This window comes from Aquarana catesbeiana, linkage group LG02, assembly GCF_042186555.1.
Source record: "Aquarana catesbeiana isolate 2022-GZ linkage group LG02, ASM4218655v1, whole genome shotgun sequence".
Lineage (NCBI taxonomy): Eukaryota > Metazoa > Chordata > Amphibia > Anura > Ranidae > Aquarana > Aquarana catesbeiana.
In genome coordinates, this window is record NC_133325.1 from 90,874,687 (window position 1) to 90,894,985 (window position 20,299).

Below are 20,299 nucleotides of genomic sequence, written 5' to 3' on the forward strand. Positions count from 1 at the left end.
GCTCCCAGATCCTGCCCCCCGCCCCCCATGTGAATGAGTATGGTACCCCTACCCATTCACCAAAAAAGACACTACACAAGTTTTTGACACTTCCTTTATTATAACATTAAAAACAATGTCCCCCAATGTAGATCTATCTTCAGTGACACCCCCCGCTGCACCACCGGACCCGGAAAAAAACAAAACAAAAAGAGACCCTATGGCCTCGACGAACACTGTCGACTGTCTGCTCCTCCGTCTGACATTTCTTAAATAGGTAAGGGGCGGAGTCACAGATCGGGGCATGCTGGGTTGATTTCTGTCTTTGCAGATGACTCCAAACTTTGCAGTGGAATACTGTCTTTAAGGGATATCTCCAATTTACAAGCCGACCTCAATGCACTATATAAAAATCTACCAGCTATAAAATTAATAAAGGTTAAAAAAAAAGTAGTTTTACAGTAGTAATTTTATATCTGGTAGATTTTTATTTGGTTTTATTCTTTGAAAGTGGCTGCTTGTTTATAATTATAATTTACTTACACTCTTATTTATCTGTGCTGCAGTGTATAGATCCTAATTGAGGGTGTTTTTTGAGATCTTGTCTTCCGATCTCAGTGCACTGTCTAATTGGGCAAGTGGCAAATGAGGTTTAATGTTGATAAATGTAAAGTTATGCACTTGGGGGCTAAGAATATGCATGCATCAGACATACTAGGGGGAGTGCAATGGTGGAGAAGGATCTGGAGGTTTTGGTAAATCATAAGCTCAATAGCATGCAATGCCAAGCTGTGGTTTCAAAAGCAAGCAAAGTCCTTTCTTGTATTAAGAGAGGTATGGACTCCAGAGAGAGAGATATAATTTTGCCCCTGTGCAAATCATTAGTAAGACCTCATCTGGAATATGCAGTTCTCAAAAAGGATATCAGGGAACTGGAGAAAGTTCAGAGGAGGACATCCAAACTGATAAGAGGCATGGAGGAGCTCAGCTATGAGGAAAGATTAGAGGAATTGAATTTATTCACTCTTGAGAAGAGGAGATTAAGGGGGGGATACGATCAACATGTATAAATACATAAGTGGTCCATATAGTGAACTTGGTGTTGTGTTATTCACTTTAAGGTCATCACAGAGGACAAGGGGGCACTCTTTACGGCTAGAGGAAAAGAGATTTCAACTCCAAATACGGAAAGGTTTCTTCATAGTAAAAGCTGTGAAAATGTGGAATAGACTCCCTCCAGAGGTGGTTATGGCCAGCTCAGTAGATTGCTTTAAAAAAGGCCTGGATTCTTTCCTAAATGTACATTATATAACTGGATACTGAGATTTATAGGTAAAGTTGATCCAGGGAAAATCATATTGCCTCTCGGGGGATCAGGAAGGTTTTTTTTCCCCTGCTGTAGCAAACTGAATCAAGCTTTGCTGGGCTTTTTTGCCTTCCTCTGGATCAACTGTGGGTGTAGGATTGTGTATATGGGATTGTGATTAATTGTTTTTGGGTTTTTTTTGTTTGTTTTTTGTGGTTGAACTAGATGGACTTGTGTCTTTTTTTTCAACCTGATTAACTATGTAACAATAGGGCGGTTTCATCAAAATTCATTACTATTTAATTCAGACATTCGGATACATCCCAATCTCCGAACGACCGAAAATTTGTCCAAATTTACATTCGGACCGAAAAAAATTGCACATGTCTAGATAAAAGTACAAGCAAGGTACAAAGAAAGTAGAGCTTGCATATGAAATAAGCAAATCTGGCTTCTTCCATATACACAGATAATGTATTTATCGGCGTATAACATGCACCCCAAGTTTAGGAGGGAATTTTAAGGAAAAAAACTTTTAGGAGTAAAGTTTAAGGAAGAAAAACTTACATTAAAATGCCCATCAATGCAGCGTTATCGGTGTCCATCTGCAGCCTTTTCAGTGTCAGTGCAGCCTTGCTCCAGTGTCCATTGCAGCCTTGTCAGTGCAGCTTTGCCCCAGTGCAGCCTTGTCAGTGCAGCTTTGCCCCAGTGCAGCCTTGTCAGTGCAGCTTTGCCCCAGTGCAGAATTGTCAGTGCAGCCTTGCCCCAGTGTCCATTGCAGCCTTGTCAGTGCAGCTTTGCCCCAGTGCAGCCTTGTCAGTGCAGCTTTGCCCCAGTGCAGCCTTGTCAGTGCAGCTTTGCCCCAGTGCAGAATTGTCAGTGCAGCCTTGCCCCAGTGTCCATTGCAGCCTTGTCAGTGCAGCTTTGCCCCAGTGCAACCTTGTCAGTGCAGCCTTGCACTAGTGTAGCTTTGCCCCAGTGCAGCCTTGCCCCAGTGCAGCTTTGTGGGATCGCCGCGATCCCTGCTGACATACACAGCCGTGTGTAAATTCAAATATGGCGCCGAGACTGCAGGGACTCGGCGGAGCCGAGATACACATACCCGAGAGTCCTCGGCTTTTCTCGGCGCCGCTTACAGTCCCGCCCACAGTCCCGCCCACAGTCCCTATGGGCGGGACTGTAAGCGGCGCCGAGAAAAGCCGAGGACTCTCGGGTATGTGTATCTCGGCTCGGCTCTGCAGTCACGGCGCCGTATTTGAATTTACACACGGCTGTGTATGTCGGCGGCAATCGCCGCGATCGCTCCGATCACACAAAATTGGGGGGGATTGGCCTATAACACGCACCCACGATTTTCCCCTGATTTTCAGGGGAAAAAAGTGCGTGTTATATGCCGATAAATACAGTAATTGCAAGCTATACATTGAAAGAAGGTTTTTAACACATTAATACACATTGGTAAAATGATTTGGGGCTCATATACACAGGGCAGTTGAAAACCTTTTCTGAATGCTGTAAACTGACAGCGGGAAACCGACCGTGAAAAACATCCATTTTACAGCTTTTACATACTGAGTTTATGCGAGTTTAGCAGCAATTTTGAGTATTTGAGGTTAGAAGCATTTTTAAAGATAACCTCAGAAGACTCTCCCAAATGCCCACAATGCATGAAAAACAAGCCGATTAACTATTTCAGCCATTCTGTGAGAGAAGAGAGAGAGCAGTGTGCTTATAGATAGCTGCCTTATTTTTTGTGTTTTCACTATTGATCCCGTTATGAGCATGTGTGGGGAAATGCTCCTGAAGTTGCTGAGGCTCTGGTGATATTTGTTATTTTTCAACATTTTTATATGTTCAAAAATTATCAGAAATGTTTTCCCCTTTAAAAATGCTTATGATTGTAAACGTGCATAAACGGGGGGTAAGGCCTCATGTATACTGCTGCTGGTAAACGGACGTTTAGGACAAGTTGGGTGTTTTTTTTCAGCAACCCCTAAACTCTGTTAGCTTATCAGTACATGTACACAGGGTCGTTTATAGGCAGTTGAGTTTAGAAGCATTTTTTGTAACACAAAAAAATGCGTTCAGGACGGATGTTCAGAGGCTTTTGAAACGCCAAATGCCTGTAACAGCTTGTAAACGCGTTAACTCGAGTTTAGCTGCATTTCGTTTACAGGCTTTTTAATTTTTGCCTATTTGAAAAAAAAAATGCTTCTAAATGCAGCAAAATGAACGTTTTAAACGTCGGTTACTATCTGTCAAATTAAATCGTTCAGGAGAGGTTGTAAAAACATCCCGTGTACATGAAGCCTTACCACGTTTACAAGTATTTGGTGTTTGAAATGCTGGTAAACTACAGGCCTGGACGCAATTTTTCTGCTTTCAAAAAAAATTGCCAGTAACCTCAACTGCCTCTAAACGACTGAGTGTACATGTACAGATAAGATAACATAGAGGAGAGTTCAGGGGCTGCTGAAAAAATTTTTTCGCTGGCCGGAATCCCGCTTTAAAGGAACACTTTGAAAACACATCAGATCTCAATGGGGAAAAATCTCATGCTGGATATTGATGTAGTACCCTGGTGTTTAGGCAGGGTTGCTAATAAATTTAGTTTGTCAGGTATTAATCACCCTGGCTGATTGTTAGAAGAGCCACTGATTCCTCTCTAACTCTGGATTGCTGAACCTTTTTTTCTTCTGTCGCTAGGTGGTGCTTGCTGGCGGCATTAGATTGACAAGGGTGTAGCAAGGTCAGATTATAGATGGATGGGTTGTCTCAGCCAATTGGCTGGGGTTTCTTTGGTCCCTTGGCCTGCTGGGAGAGCCTATTTATTTGGGTGGAGTCAGGTGATCGGGGTTCTGTGCCACCTGGACGGCTGTCTGGGTGGAGGTGTTATGTCGCCCCGGGCTGCTAGGCCGGAAGCCTGAGGCCTATCCAGGAGCTAGTGAAGCAGCATAGGGTTGGGACTGCAGGATTGGAGTCCAACCGAGTTGTGAAGGTTCAGCCGGATGGGGAGCCAGTTGTGGTCGGCGGTAGAGGGGTAGCTGTCCCCACTAAGGTACCATCCGACTTGTTAATGGCGGAGACTACAGTGAGTAAGATGGAGCCAGTCTTAGAGCAGTCTTCTCACCAGCCGGGGACAATGAAGAAGGGGAAAGCTTCAGCAGGTGCCAAGCCAGGGACCCAGCAGGACAGCAGGGGTGACGCTTGAGGAGCATAGAGTACCAAGCTAGGGACCAAGCAGGATAGTGGGGGTGACGCTTGAGAAGTATACAGCGTGCTAGCTGTGGATGAGCTCAGGAGATTCAGTGGCGATTTGATCTGGAGGTCTAGTGAGAGACTGGGAGCTCAGCGAGAGACTGTAGTGTAAGAGAAGGACTATTCTGTGTTGCCAGTAGTTAAATACAACTATTGTTAGTGACTGTTACAAGATTTGTTGCCATAGGAGACAGCGGTCCTACCTATACAGAAGTCGTGTCCAGCTGGAGTCCTTCCCCTGTATAGCTGTCTTCCTATAGAAGTTTTGGAGTCTGCTAATTATCATTGCATCTACTTAAGGGGGTCCTGGCCCCAACCCTCTCTCCCACAGTTTTGTTAAGAGACAATAAATAATTTTTGCATTCAATAAAGTGTCTGGCGCCCATCACTCCATCTTACATCACACCCACCATGCCTGGTAACTCACTCTACAAAGATGGATGTCAGCTATCCCTGACTCTGGAGGTCACCATTGGGGCCTTTGGAGGTACAGGACCTTGCTACATCTATATTGCTATGGACTGGGTAATGTGTTAGGAACGAAGGGATGCCACATCGTTTGATGGAAAAGAAAATTACCAACCTATAGAGGGCTGACACCCCGAAAATCAAAGTCAAAAAATGATGCGGCAGGCTCCATTTTGCTGAAATTTTATTGCAGCAACTCAAAATGGTACTCAGTATTTTCAGTGGCTCCCCACATGCTTGTATACATGCCTGACAACATTTGGGCATGTTCCTAATGAGACGATGGATGGTGTCCTGGGGTATTTCCTTCCAGATCTGGACCAGGGCATCTCTGAGCTTCTGAAAAGACGGAGGCATCAGATGGACCAAAACATAATGTCCCAGAGGTGTTCTATTGGATTTAGGTCAGGCGCACGTGGGGGCATTCAATGGTATCAATTCCTTCATCCTCCAGGATCTGGCTGCATACCTTCACCACATTAAGGCCAGGCATTGCCGTGCACCCAGAGGAACCCAGGACCCATTGCACCAGCATAGGGTCTGACAATGGGTCCAAAGATTTCATCCCGATACCTAATGTCAGTCAGGATGCCATTGTCTAGCCTGTAGAGGTCTGTGCACCCCTCCATTGATATGCCTCCCCAGACCATCACTGACTCTCCACCAAACCGGTCATGCTGAATGATGTTACAGGCAACATAATGTTTGCCACGGTTGTGAAAAGCACAGGGCGCCAGTGGCAGATCTTCCATTTCTGGTGTTCAAATCGAGCTCCATGGGGCCGGGCAGTGAGCACAGGACCCACTAGAGGACATCGGGTCCTCAGACCACCCTCATGAAGTCTGTTTCTGATTGTTTGGTCAGAGACATTCACATTAGTGGCCTGCTGGAGGTCATTTTGTAGGGCTCTAGCAGTGCTCATCCTGTTCCTCCTTGCACAAAGGAGCAAATACCGGTCCTGCTGATGGGTTAGGAACCTTCTACGGCCCTGTCTAGCTCTCCTAGAGTAACTGCCTGTCTCCTGGAATCTCCTCCATGCTCTTGAGACTGTGCTGGGAGATGCAGCAAACCTGGCAATGAAACGTTTTGATGTGCCATCCTGGAGGTGTTGGACTGCCTGTGCAACCTCGACAGGGTCCATGTATTGCCTCATGCTACCAATAGTGACACTGACCCTAACTAAATGCAAAACTAGTGAAAAACAATCAGAAAAGATGAGTAGGGCAAAAAAAATGTCAGTGGCCTCCATCTGTAAAACCATTCCTGTTTTGGAGGTCGCCTCATTGTTGCCCATCTAGTGCACCTGTTGTTAATCAGTTTCAGCTGCTTTGGTAGAAATTAAACTTAAACTGACCAGATCAATATCCCAGGAATTTAATTGAATTGATTTTATACTCTGATTAAAAGCATTCCTTTAATTTTTTTTGAGCAGTGTATATACATACATCACGGTAAAGATAAGTCGTTAGCTGGCCATACACTATACAATTTGATTGTACAATTTCCCATAGAATTGAAGAGTACCAAAACTATGTAATGAGGACAAACCTAAACAATCCATTCAATCAGTATCAAATCAGGCAGCACCTTGTACTACATAGATGATGATGATACCATTAGATTGTATAGTGTATGGTCAACCTTAAAGGTTTATTTATAAAGCAGAAATGTGTCTTTTACCAAACCTTTCCTGGTGGAGAATCGGCCACTGTCATTTAACCACTTTAATACCGGGCATTTTCACCCCCTTCCTGCCCAGGCCAATTTTCAGCTTTCAGTGCTGTCGCATTTTGAAAGACAATTGCGTGGTCATGCAACACTGTACCCATATGAAATTTTTATAATTTTTTTTCGCACAAACATAGCTTTCTTTTGGTGGTATTTAACTACTTGCTGACCAGCTGCCGTCGTTATACGGCGACAGGTTGGCTCCCCTGCGCGAATAGATGTAGCTGTATGGCGGCCGCTTTAAAGGCTGTAGGGGGCGCGCACCGCCGCGTGACACCGATGCGCGTGGCCAGCAGCCGCGTAGTCCGCTGGCCACCCGCAAACGCTCCACAAAGATCCAGAACGGGGACACACAGATCCCCGTTCTGACAGGGGAGGAGAGACAGATCTGCTGTTCCTAGTGATCAGGAACAGCGCTCTCTCTCCTCCAGTCAGTACACTCCCCCCACAGTTAGAAACATCTCCCTAGGGAACACTTAACCCCTTGATCGCGCCCTAGTGTTAACCCCTTCCCTGCCAGTTACATTTATACAATAATCAGTGGCTATTTTTAGCTATCATCACTGTATAAATGTCACTGGTCCAAAAAAAGTCCGATCTGTTGGCTGCAATGTTGCAGTCCCGCTAAAAATCGCAGATCGCTGCCATTACTAGTAAAAAAAAAAATGCCATAAGTCTATCCCCTATTTTTTACATGCTATAACTTGTGCGCAAACCAGTCAATATACGCTTATTGCGATTTTATTACTTATTATATTTTATTTTTTTACCAAAAATATGTAAAAGAATACATATTAGTCTAAACTGAAAAATATTGTGTTTTTCAAAATTATCGCTTTTTTTGTTTATAGCGCAAAAAATAAAAAACACAGATGTGATCAAATACCACCAAAAGAAATCTCACTCAGAAAAGGCCTCGCCATGGTTGACTAAAGAAGTTGAGTATATCCAGAGGTTGTCTTTGGGAAATAGACGTATGAGTTCTGCCAGCATTGCTGCAGAGGTTGAAGGGGGGGGAGGTCAGTTTATCAGCGCTCAGACCATACGCTGCACACTGCATCAAATTCGTCTGCATGGCTGTCATCCCAGAAGGAAGCCTCTTCTAAAGATGATGCACAAGAAAGCCCGCAAACAGTTTGTGGAAGACAAGCAGATTAAGGACATGAATTACTGGAACCATGTCCTGTGGTCTGATGAGACCAAGATAAACTTATTTGGTTCTGATGGTGTCAAGTGTGTGTGGCGGCAACCAGGTGAGGAGTACAAAGACAAGTGTGTCTTGCCTACAGTCAAGCATGGTGGTGGGAGTGTCATGGTCTGGGGCTGCTTGCGTGCTGCCGGCACTGGGGAGCTACAGTTTATTGAGGGAACCATGAATGCCAACAGGTACTGTGACATACTGAAGCAGAGCATAGTTACATAGTAGGTGAGGTTGAAAAAAGACACAAGTCTATCAAGTTCAACCTATGTATGTGATTATATGTCAGTATTACATTGTATATCTGTGTATGTTGTGGTCGTTCAGGTGCTCATCTAATAGTTTTTGAAACTATCGATGCTCCCCGACCACCATCTCCTTGCCGCTCTTACAGTAAAGAACCCTCTACGTAGTTTAAGTTTCTTCTAATTTTAATGAGTGGCCACGTGTCCTGTTAAACTCCCTTCCGCAAAAAAGTTTTATCCCTATTGTGGGGTCACCAGTATGGTATTTGTATATTAAAATCATATCCCCTCTCAAGCATCTCTTCTCCAGAGAGAATAAGTTCAGTGCTTGCAACCTTTCCTCATAACTAATATCCTCCAGACCCTTTATTAGCTTTCTTTGTACTCGCTCCATTTCCAGTACATCCTTCCTGAGGACTGGTGCCCAGAACTGGACAGCATACTCTAGGTGAGGCCGGACCAGAGTCTTGTAGAGCGGGAGAATTATTGTTTTACCTCTGGAGTTGATCCCCTTTTTAATGCATGCCAATATTCTGTTTGCTTTGTTAGCAGCAGCTTGGCATTGCATGTCATTGCTGAGCCTATCATCTACTAGGACCCCCAGGTCCATCCTAGAATACCCCAGAGGTTCTCCCCCCAGTGTATAGATTGAATTCATATTTTTGTCACCCAAATGCATTATTTAAAATTTTTCTACATTAAACCTCATTTGCCATGTAGTTGCCCAACCCATTCATTTGTTCAGATCTTTTTGCAAGGTTTCCGCATCCTGCGGAGAAGTTATTGCCCTGCTTCGCTTATTATTGTCCGCAAATACAGAGATTGAACTGTTTACCCCATCCTCCAGGTCGTTTATGAACAAATTAAATGGGATTGGTCCCAGCACAGAACCCTGGGGAACCCCACTACCCACCCCTGACCATTCCGAGTACGCCTCATTTATCACCACCCTCTTATAGCCAGTTTTCAATCAATGTACTCACCCTATGGTCCATGCCAATGGACCTTATTTTGTACAGTAAAGGTTTATGGGGAACTGTGTCAAATGCTTTTGCAAAATGCAGATGTACCACGTCTACGGGCCTTCCTTTATCTAGATGGCAACTCACCTCCTCATAGAAGGTTAATAGATTGGTTTGGCAAGAACGATTCTTCATGAATCCATGCTGATTACTGCTAATGACCGTGCTCATTACTAAAGTCTTGCATATAGTCCCTTATCCCCTCCAAGCGCTTGCATACTATTGATGTTAGGCTAATTGGTCTGTAATTCCCAGGGATGTATTTTGGGCCCTTTTTATATATTGGTGCTACATTGGCTTTTATCCAGTCAGCGGGTACCATTCCAGTCAGTAGATTGTCAGTAAAAATTAGGAACAATGGTCTGGCAATTACCTGACTGAGTTCACTAAGTACCCTCGGATGCAAGCCATCTAGTCCCGGTGATTTATTAATGTTAGGTTTCCCAAGTCTAATTTTAATTCTGTCCTCTGTTAACCATGGAGGTGCTTCCTGTGATGTGTCATGAGGATAAACAGTGCAGTTTTGGTAACTGAAGCCCCCCGATTCCCTCGTGAAGACTGAGGAGAAGAATAATTTCAATACCTTCACCATCTCCCCATCCTTTGTGACCAGATGTCCTTCCTCATTCTTTATGGGGCCAATATGGTCTGTCCTCCCTTTTTTACTGGGATCATCATAGGGATGAGCTTCGTGTTCGATCGTTCGTCGAATTGCGAACGATATGGGCCGTTCGCGCCAAATTCGTGTGGCGCGTCACGGCCCATAATTCACTGCGGCATCGCAGTGCATTGCTTGCTGATGATTGGCCAAGCATGCACTATGACCCGCATGCATGGCCAATCACAGCGCCGCCTTAACAGAGAGCCGTAATTGGCCAAAGCCAAGGAGGCTTTGGCCAATTATGGCTCAGGGGATTTAGTACACGCCCCACACTATATAAGGCCGCCTGCATGGCGGCCCTGTGCAGTGTGTTCTGGTGTGCTGAGAAATAGAGAGATAGAGAGACAGTGTCATTTCATTTGAGTTAGCTAGATTAGGCAGGACAGTCAGTCAGTTAGCTGCACTTAAAGTGTATTGTCTATATATATGCATCCCAGGTGTTGCGCATATATATATATATATATATATATATATATATATACACTGTATTCAGTTTAGCTAGATCCGTTCCTGTTATCTTCTAGACTATTTACATTTAGTGCAGTGCGTCCTGCTCACAGTGTTCAGCTAGATCCGTTCCTGTTCTCTTCTTACTGACAGGCAGGCTTGTCTTGTTACAGTATTTTGAAGAAAATTACTGGTGTTCTTTTGATCCTATTAGTACCACAGTCAGGCAGCTAGACTATTTACATTTAGTGCAGTGCTTCCTGCTCACAGTGTTCAGCTAGATCCGTTCCTGTTCTCTTCTTACTGACAGGCAGGCAGGCTTGTCTTGTTACAGTATATAAAGCTACCTGAAGAAAATTACTGGTGTTCTTTTGATCCTATTAGTACCACAGTCAGGCAGCTAGACTATTTACATTTAGTGCAGAGCGTCCTGCTCACAGTGTTCTGCTAAACCTACAAGTTAGTGGGGTGCGTCCTGCTCACAGTGTTCAGCTAGATCCGTTTCTGTTATCTTCTTACTGACAGGCAGGCTTGTCTTATTACAGTAAATACAGCTACCTGAAGAAAATTGCTTGTGTTCTTTTGATCCTATTAGTACCACAGTCAGGCATCTAGACTATTTACAGTTAGTGCAGTGCGTCCTGCTCACAGTGTTCTGCTAAACCTACCTACATGAGCACGGACAGAGGGGGTGCCCAAGAAGGACAGCAATCTGGCAGTCATGCTCCCCCTGCTGCAGCATACTGCCAGGTTTGCTCCAGAGATGAGGAGGGAGGGGATGATGAGGTCACTGACTCAACGTGGGTGCCTGATAGGAGAGAGGAGGAGGAGGAGGAGGCGGCACATCACCAACGAGGCAGGATGCCCTCCAGGGGCCAGCCTAAGGGCAGCACATTGACTGCATCACACCCCAAAGCTCCACATGTGCAGGGCGCTGCAGTCTCTGCGCGTTATTCAAAAAGTTCTTTGGTGTGGGCCTTTTTTGAGACGAGTGCATCAGATCGCACCGCTGCTATTTGCAACATATGTCTCAAGCGTATCTCGCGTGGCCAAAACATCTCCCGCTTGGGTACCACATGCTTGACCAGACATATGTTGACCTGCCATGCAGTTCATTGGCAAGCGTATCTAAAAGACCCACACCAAAGAACAAAGAGGACCTCTCCTTGCTCCTCATCAGCTGAGATTTCCAACCCCACTAGACCTTCAGTCCTCTCTGAGACCTGCACTGAGAGGAATGAAGGTGTAGAATTGGGTGTGTCACAGCCAAGTACTTGTGGGCAATCTGATTTTGGTACACCGACGTCAGATTGTACCAGGCAAATTTCCCTGCCCCAGCTGCTGCACCGCCGAAAGAAGTTTGCTCCCAGCCATCCACATGCCCAGCGGTTGAATGCTAGCTTGGCAAAATTGCTAGCACTTCAACTGCTGCCTTTTCAGTTGGTAGACTCTGCCCCCTTTCGTGAGTTTGTGGAATGTGCGGTTCCTCAGTGGCAGGTACCCAAACGCCACTTTTTCTCACGGAAGGCAATTCCGGCTCTCTACCAGCATGTGGAAGGCAATGTCCATGCCTCGCTGGACAGGGCGGTCAGCGGTAAGGTGCATATTACCGCTGACTCATGGTCCAGCAGGCATGGACAGGGACGTTACCTAAGTTTCACGGCGCATTGGGTGACTCTGCTGGCAGCTGGGAAGGATGCAGGACAAGGTGCAGTAGTGTTGGAGGTTGTTCCGCCACCACGCCTCCAAAATGCTAATGATTGTGACACACCTCTCTCCTCCACCCCCTCCTCTTCTTCTTCCTCCATGGCCTCTTCCTCGGAACCAGCGGTGCTCCGTAGTCGTTCAAGGGGCTACGCAAGTACGCAGGCCAAAAGATGCCATGCGGTGCTTGAGCTGGTGTGCTTGGGGGACAGGAGCCACACTGGGGCAGAGGTTCTGTCAGCTCTGCAGGGGCAGGTTCAGAGGTGGTTGACGCCACGCCAACTTAAGGCAGGAATGGTGGTTTGCGACAATGGCACCATCCTCCTCTCTGCCCTCCGACAGGGACAAATGACCCATGTGCCCTGTTTGGCTCACGTCCTTAACTTGGTGGTGCAGCGGTTCTTGGGCAGGTACCCGGGCTTACAGGATGTCCTGAGGCAGGCCAGGAAAGTCTGTGCATTTCCGCCGGTCATATAATGCCAGTGCTCGGCTGACGGACCTCCAAAAGGAGTTTAACCTGCCCAAGAACCGCCTAATCTGTGACATGCCCACCAGGTGGAACTCAACGTTGGCCATGCTGCAGCGGCTGCACACGCAGCAGAGGGCCATCAATGAGTACCTGTGCGACTATGGCACCAGGACAGGGTCAGGGGAGCTTGTTTTTTTTTCCCCACGCCAGTGGGCCATGATCAGGGATGCATGCACTGTCCTGTCACCATTTGAGGAGGCCACGAGGATGGTGAGCAGTGACAGTGCATGCATCAGTGACACTGTCCCCCTTGTCCACCTGTTGGAGCACACGCTGCGTGGAATAATGGACAGGGCACTTGAGGCAGAACAGAGGCAGGAAGAGGAGGACTTCCTTAGCTCTCAAGGCCCCTTTATCCAGACAGTGTTCCTGCGTGCCCGCCGATCACACAGGAAGAGGACGAGGAGGAGGAGGAGGAGGAGGAAGATTGTGTCAGTATGGAGGTGGAGCCTGGCACTCAGCATCAGCAGCAGTCTTTAAGGGATCAGTCCCAAGAAACACATGGACTTGTACGTGGCTGGGAGGAGGTGGCTGCGGACCATGTCGTCCTTAGTGACCCAGAGGACTCCAGACCGAATGCCTCAGCAAACCTACGCTGCATGGTCTCCCTGATCCTGCAAAGCCTGCGTAAGGATCCTCGTATTCGTGGTATCAAGGAGAAGGACCAATACTGGCTGGCAACCCTCCTTGATCCACGTTACAAGGGTAAGGTTGCGGACCTTATCTTGCCATCGCAGAGGGAGCAGAGGATGAAACATCTTCGGGAGGCCTTGCAGAAAGGTCTGTGCAACGCGTTCCCAGAGACTGGGAGGTTACAAACTCCTGTTTCTGGACAACGTGTTGCTGAGGCTTCGGTCAGTCAAAGAAGGAGCGGTGGAGAAGGTGGCCGTCTGACCGATGCGTTCAGACAATTTTTTGGTCCGCAGCCCCAAGGTATGATCGGTTCCAGCAACCATCTCCAGCGTCTGTTTTACATGGTGCAGGAATACCTAGGGGCAAGATCAGACTTGGACACCTTTCCCACCGAAAATCCTCTGGGTTACTGGGTCTTGAGGATGGATCACTGGCCAGAGCTTGCACAGTATGCAATTGAGCTACTGGCCTGTCCTGCATCCAGCGTTCTTTCGGAACGCACATTCAGTGCTGCTGGAGGCGTGGTAACCGATCACAGGGTGCGTCTGTCCACTGACTCGGTCGATCGACTGACCTTCATAAAAATGAATCAGTCTTGGATCACCACCAGCTACCAAGCACCTGATGCTGATGTAACCGAATAATTTTTTTTGAAATCTCAGATCCCTTCAAAGACTGCCTATGCTGATGCTGAGTGACTATCCCTGAGTAACTATCCTCTTCCTCCTCAATCATCACGCTGATAGCTTGTAAGAACATTTTTGGTTCTGGGCGCCACCACCAGTGCCTAAGGCACAATTTTTCAGCCCCTGTTTAACAGGGGCGTGTAATTACAATTTTTGATGTAATACTTTGCAGCAGGGCTCGTTCCTGCATTCCAACTAGAGTGTCTGTGAGGGGTTGCAGTGTTGTGGCACCAGCACCAGTGCCTAAGGCCTAATTTTTCAGCTCCTGTTCAACAGGGGCATGTAATTACAATTCTTGATCTAATATTTCACAGCAGGGCCCTGTGAGGGCTTACAGTGTTGTGGCCACAGCAACACCTAAGGCCCAAATTTCTGCTGAGTATATAGGGCAGGACCCTACTTTCAAACAACTAACTTACAAACGACTCCTACTTGCAAACGGAAGGAGACAACAGGAAGTGAGATGAAATCTACCCCTAGGAAGGGAAATTCTCTCCTGTAGGAGTTAATATGGGAAAAATATTTCTCCTTTCCACTGATGCTTTCCAATCCATTGGGACAAAAAGTTAGGTGAAATCTTCTGAAGAGGAGGAAAGACAGCAAAACAAATGTCACAGGGGTGATAACCCTTCCCTATGTTTTCCAAAAAGCTTAAAAAAGATTTTTTGGCTGGAGCTAAACACGTTAAAAATGTACCCGTTCAAAATTACAAAGAGATTCTACTTAACAACAAACCTACAGTCCCTGTCTTGTTTGCACCGCCTGTATACTGCTGTTCAGAGTATATAGGGCCTGGTGGCCCCACACCTTTCTTTATTTTAATTTGGGTGTGGGGTTCCCCTTAATATCCATACAAGACCCAAAGGGCCTGGTAATGGACTGGGGGGTACCCATGCCGTTTGTCTCACTGATTTTCATCCATATTGCCAGGACCCGACATTACATTAAACCCGCAAGCAGTTTTAAATGAGATTTTTTCCTTTAAAAATGACATTTGGTGCAGGGACTGTTCTAAACGCGGGAAACACGCGTCACTTTACAGGCATACTATAGACGCCCCTCAGGTACGATATTTAAAGGAATATTTCACTTTTTTTTTTTTTTTTTTTTTTACTTTAAGCATCATTAAAATCACTGCTCCCGAAAAAACGGCCGTTTTTAAAAGTTTTTTTTGCATTGATACATGTCCCCTGGGGTAGGACCCGGGTCCCCAAACCCTTTTTAGGACAATACCATGCAAATTAGTTTTTAAAATGAGCACTTTTGATTTCGAACGTTCGAGTCCCATAGACGTCAATGGGGTTCTAACGTTCGTGCGAACTTTTGGTCCGTTCGCAGGTTCTGGTGCGAACCGAACCGGGGGGTGTTCGGCTCATCCCTAGAAAAAAATTCCCAAGAAATTCTTTAAGTATGTAAACAGTGTTTACATACTTAAAGAATTTCTTGGGAATTTTTTTGCTCTCCTCTGCTATGTGTCTTTCGTGTTCAATCTTAGCCGCCCTAATTGCACCCTTACATTTCATGTTGCATTCTTTATAAAGTCTGAATGCTGATGATGATCTCTCAACCTTGTATTTTTTGAAGGCCTTCTCCTTTGCTTTTATATGCATTTTTACATTGGAGTTAAGAAATCCAGGACTTTTGTTCACTCTTTTAAATGTATTACCCAATGGGATGCGTTGGCTAATGCCCTTTATTTAATATGCTCTTAAAGCAAACCCATCTCTCCTCCGTGTTCTTTGTTCCTAAGATTTTATCCCAATTCATGCCTTCTAGCAAGGTTCGTAGTTTAGAGAAGTTGGCTCTTTTGAAATTCAGTGTCTGTATTGCCCTTATGTTTCCTATTTGTGTGATTTATACTGAAGCCAATTGACCTAGGATTGCTGTTTCTTCCCTCCCTTCGGATGATGATTCCCTCCCTTCGAAGACTGGGCCGCAGGGCAGTATTCCAACATAACGACCCCAAACACACCTTCAAGACGACCACTGCCTTGCTAAAGAAGCTGAAGGTAAAAGTGATGGACTGGCCAAGCATGTCTCCAGACCTAAACCCTATTGAGCTTCTGTGGGGCATCCTCAAATGGAAGGTGGAAGAGTGCAAGGTCTCTAACATCCACCAGCTCCATTATGTCATCATGGAGGAGTGGAAGAGGACTCCAGTGGCAACCTGTGAAGCTCTGGTGAACATGCCCAAGAGTTGAGGCAGTGCTGGAAAATGGTGGCCACACAAAATATTGACACTTTGGGCACAATTTGGACATTTTTCACGTTTGTTGCCAGTGGTTTAGACATTAATGGCTTTGTGTTGAGTTATTTTGAGGCGACAGCAAATTGACACTGTTATGCAAGCTGCACATTTACTACTTTACATTGTAGCAAAGCGTTATTTATTCAGTGTTGTCACATGAAAAGATAGAATGAAATATTTACAAAAATGTGAGGGGTGTACTCATTTTTTGTGAGATACTGTATATACAGTGCATCTGGAAAATATTCACAGTGCTTCACTTTTTCCACATTTTTTTTTTATGTTATGGCCTTATTTCAAATGGATTAAATTAATTATTTCCTCAAAATTCTATAAACAATACTCCATAATGACAACGTGAAAGAAATTTGTTTGAAGTCTTTGCAAATTTATTAAAAATAAAAAAATCAAATGTACATAAGTATTCACAGCCTTTACTCCGTCTGGCCACTCTACTATACAGGCCTGATTGGTGGAGTGCTGCAGAGACAGTTGTTCTTCTGGAAGGTTCTCCTCTCTCCACAGAGAAATGCTGGAGGTCTGTCAGAGTGGCCATTGGGTTCTTGGTCACCTCCCTGACTAAGGCCCTTCTCCCCCAATCGCTCAGTTTTGCTGGGTGGCCTGCTCTAGGAAGAGTCCTGGTGGTTATAAACATCTTCTATTTACAGATGATGGAGGTCACTGTTCTTACTAGGACCTTCAATGCGGCAGAAATTTTTTCTGTACCCTTCCCAACAGCTCTGTGCCGAGATACAATCCTGTCTCGAAGGTCTACAGACCTTAGACTTTATGGCTTGGTTTGTGCTCTGACATGCATTGTTAACTGTGGGACCTTATATAGACAGGTGTTTGCCTTTCCAAATCATGTCCAATCAACTGCATATACCACAAGTGGACTCCAAGGTGTAGAAACATCTCAAGGATGATCAGTGGAAATAGGATGCACCTGAGCTCAATTTTTGAGTGTTCTGGCAAAGGCTGTGAATACTTATGTACATGAGCATGTGCAGAGGAAAAGACCTGTCACAGTTGCCAATACTAAACATGGCCATGCTCGTTTGCACAGAAGTGCGCGCATTGGCACAGACATGCACATCTGCTGCCAGGACTGGCACCAACTCCCTAGTGTGCTGGATGATCTTCAGCTCCCAGTACTCCTTGCTCCTGTGTATCCTGTATTCCTTGGACCTCCTGTTACTGACCTGGCTTGTCTATGGACCCTCCTGCTGCCATATTCCTGGTTTGACTCCAGCTTGCTCTAAGGACTCTGCCTCTTCTACCCGACTGTGTGTGATCCTGGCCTGTCACCTGACTACTCTTCTGCCTGCTCCCTTGGATTGCTATCCTGTCCACTCTCAGGCTTGCCTTTCCATTTATGACCTCAGCTTCCATCCTGACTATGCTTCCTCCGTCTGGCCTTGCCAGTGTGGCTATGCCACCACCTTGAGTGCCATCTTGCTAGTGGCCACTGCCTTGGTCCTGCTACTTCAAGAGCAACAGGGGTCCTGCCATCAGTCTTATCAGAACAGCTGACAACTATCCGGTGAATTCCGCTTCTAGCAACTAACAGCAGAGCTACCTAAAAGCCACCCGTGCTTCTTTGCGCCTTGCAGTCCCTGTTCTCACCTCAGGGGTTCTCGGCACTCAGCCGCAAGGAAAGCCCTCTCGTCAAGTCCACCTCCAACCAGGTACGTGACAGTGACAGGATTGCTTTTGGACATATCAGTTTTCTCTGAATTACTGAATCCTGTGCCCCTTAATGAATGCAAAAGGATAAAAAAGGATTTTTGTACTTATCATATGTTTCTTGGAGTTTATCAAGGGACACGGTTATGTATTGGTGATCTATGCTTAGTACTGTGAAATGCCAAGGAAAAAACTGCACTGCTCCAGGTTCCTAAAACATCCTCTAGGGAAGCCCACTGTTATGGATGTAGGCCACAAATAGCTGAATCTTGCGCACATGCAATATTTTATATTTACTTGATAAAAATGTACAATTTGATTTTTAGGGCTGAACATAATAAGGAACCTTTACAAAAACACTAAACACACAGTGCTCAGCATAACTGAGTACACCCCAACAGATTTGTCAGAAAACCTTTACCATCCTTTTAGAATTTACGGAGGTGATTGTTTCCCGTGGCACAATATGGCGAACACTGCAGAGGAATGGCATGCATGGGTGTCGTCCATGAAGGAAGCCTCTCCAAAAGCCTGCCTAGAATTTGCCAGGGCCCATGCTGAAAAAGACTAATGGGACTCTGTACTCTGGAGTGACGAGACCAAGATAAATATTTTTGGAACTGATGACTTTGAAACTGTATGGCATTGCAAAGCTGAGGAGTACAAAGAAAAATGCATGGTGCCTACAGTGAAACATGGTGGTGATAGTGTCCTTCTGTGGGGCTGCATGAGTGCCGCTGATGTTGGGGAGCTTCATTTCATTAATGGTATCATGAATTCACAGATGCACTGCTCTATATTGAAAGAGAAGATGCTACCATCACTACGTGCCCTTGGTCGTCGTGCACTTTTCCAACATGGCAATGATCCAAAACACAAATCTAAGGCCACTGTTGCATTTCTGAAGAAGAACAGGGTTAAAGTAATTCAGTGGCCAAGCATGTCTCCCAATGAACCCAATCAAAGAGGTTGTTCTTAAAGAATGGAAAAGATAAATGTTGCAATATGTCGCCAACTTGGTCATTCCATGCCTAGAAGACTTGGTGCTGTACTTACAAGAGGTCATACAAAATACTAGATGTAGTAGTTTTTGTTGTGGGGTGTATTTTTACATCAACTAATTTGAGTAAAACTGAAGATTTTGTAATTTTTACATCAACTAATTTGAGTAAAACTGAAGATTTTGTAATCTAAGTTATATTATTAACCTTACTTTCATGTAATGAGCTAAACTAATGTTCTATAAAACTCAGTTTTTTCAAAATTTGGGAAATTTTTTTTTGTGTTCTTTGAGATATTGATTAAAATCTTGCTTTTCAAAAGGGGTGTACTCATTTATGCTGAGCACTGTATATGTATCCAATTAACCATAACTTCCATCAGTAGATGGCTAAAAATAGTCCTCAGGTAACACCCTATATTAATAATATGTAATTTACTAGTCTGTAACAAACCATGAAAAATGCCTTATATTTAATGCAAAAAATTGTGTCAAATGTGTGACAATCGCCGCCAAACAGAGAAATCTAATTACAGCTGCCTGGTTACAATGAACTACAAACAGCAACACTATACTCACCTATCACCTTGATTCTGTTTAACTTTCCTTGTCTTTGTAACTTCATATGAAAAACCTGTTTGGAGATGTATGACTGGAATCTAGGAAATCTAACGCACTCACACAATATGCAAATGTAAACCCATTGAGGAAATCTTATTGGACAGGGAGGAGACATCAGTTCCGGAGTCATTCTTTGCTGCGTTCTCCAGTTATTGTACTTCTGCTTTGTGGCAATACACTCATTGTCAGCTAAGAGTTTGTAGTATGACTAGGATACCGAGCAGGGAAATGAAGTTTCACCATTTCCAGTAAGACATTGAAGGCTGAAATAAAGGTAAGATTCTGCCTGTAATAAATTCAATATGTTAGCCGGAGATCAATGATAATGTTAACAGGTAGACTATTAGAAACTAGGCATTCACTCTCTGATCATCTTCTATCCATACTAAAGGTGTCTGAGCATTACAGCTTGATTGTATAAAGTACTTTTTTCGTTGTAATTGCCAGCTGTTGCATAGATTATACAGTTATTTAAAGGGTAACTCTACTTTTGTGGGGAAAAAAAATACATATACGATTGCTACATAAGCCAAACTGTAATAGAAAATTACCTTTCCTTTTCAACCTGCAGTGCTGTAATTTTCAGTAAAATTTAATGCAATATGGCATCTTGGGGGTATTTCATACACAGTTGGTGTCATTTCCTGCTTGTGTGATTGGCTGATTGGCTTACCGATTTTTTTTTTTTCCTGTCTGCACTAAGATACAAGTCAGATTTTAGGCATCCTCTGCAACACCAATTTCATTTTTGGTGAGATGCTCCCAGAGGGTTCTAAAGGAATGCTGAAACTACAACTTTCCTTATTAGAGCACTGCAGGTACATCAGCTAATTAATGATGAAAAAAATCACTCCCATTCAAATTCACTCTGCACATTGGT

At 44.8% G+C, this 20,299-nt stretch overlaps 1 protein-coding gene across 2 annotated transcripts in view; it reads left to right on the forward strand.

Annotated features, from left to right (window-relative positions):
* Positions 1-20,299, forward strand: part of ARL11 (ARF like GTPase 11) — a 101,114-nt gene that overhangs the window by 64,425 nt on the left and 16,390 nt on the right. The window contains exon 1 of one of the 2 annotated variants that reach the window (XM_073613166.1): positions 19,528-19,693. The exons of the other annotated variant lie outside the window; for it this stretch is intronic. The gene's annotated coding sequence lies outside the window, so the exon portion shown is untranslated. Of the gene's footprint in view, positions 1-19,527; positions 19,694-20,299 lie in introns of those variants that run through there. 2 annotated transcript variants of the gene reach the window in all.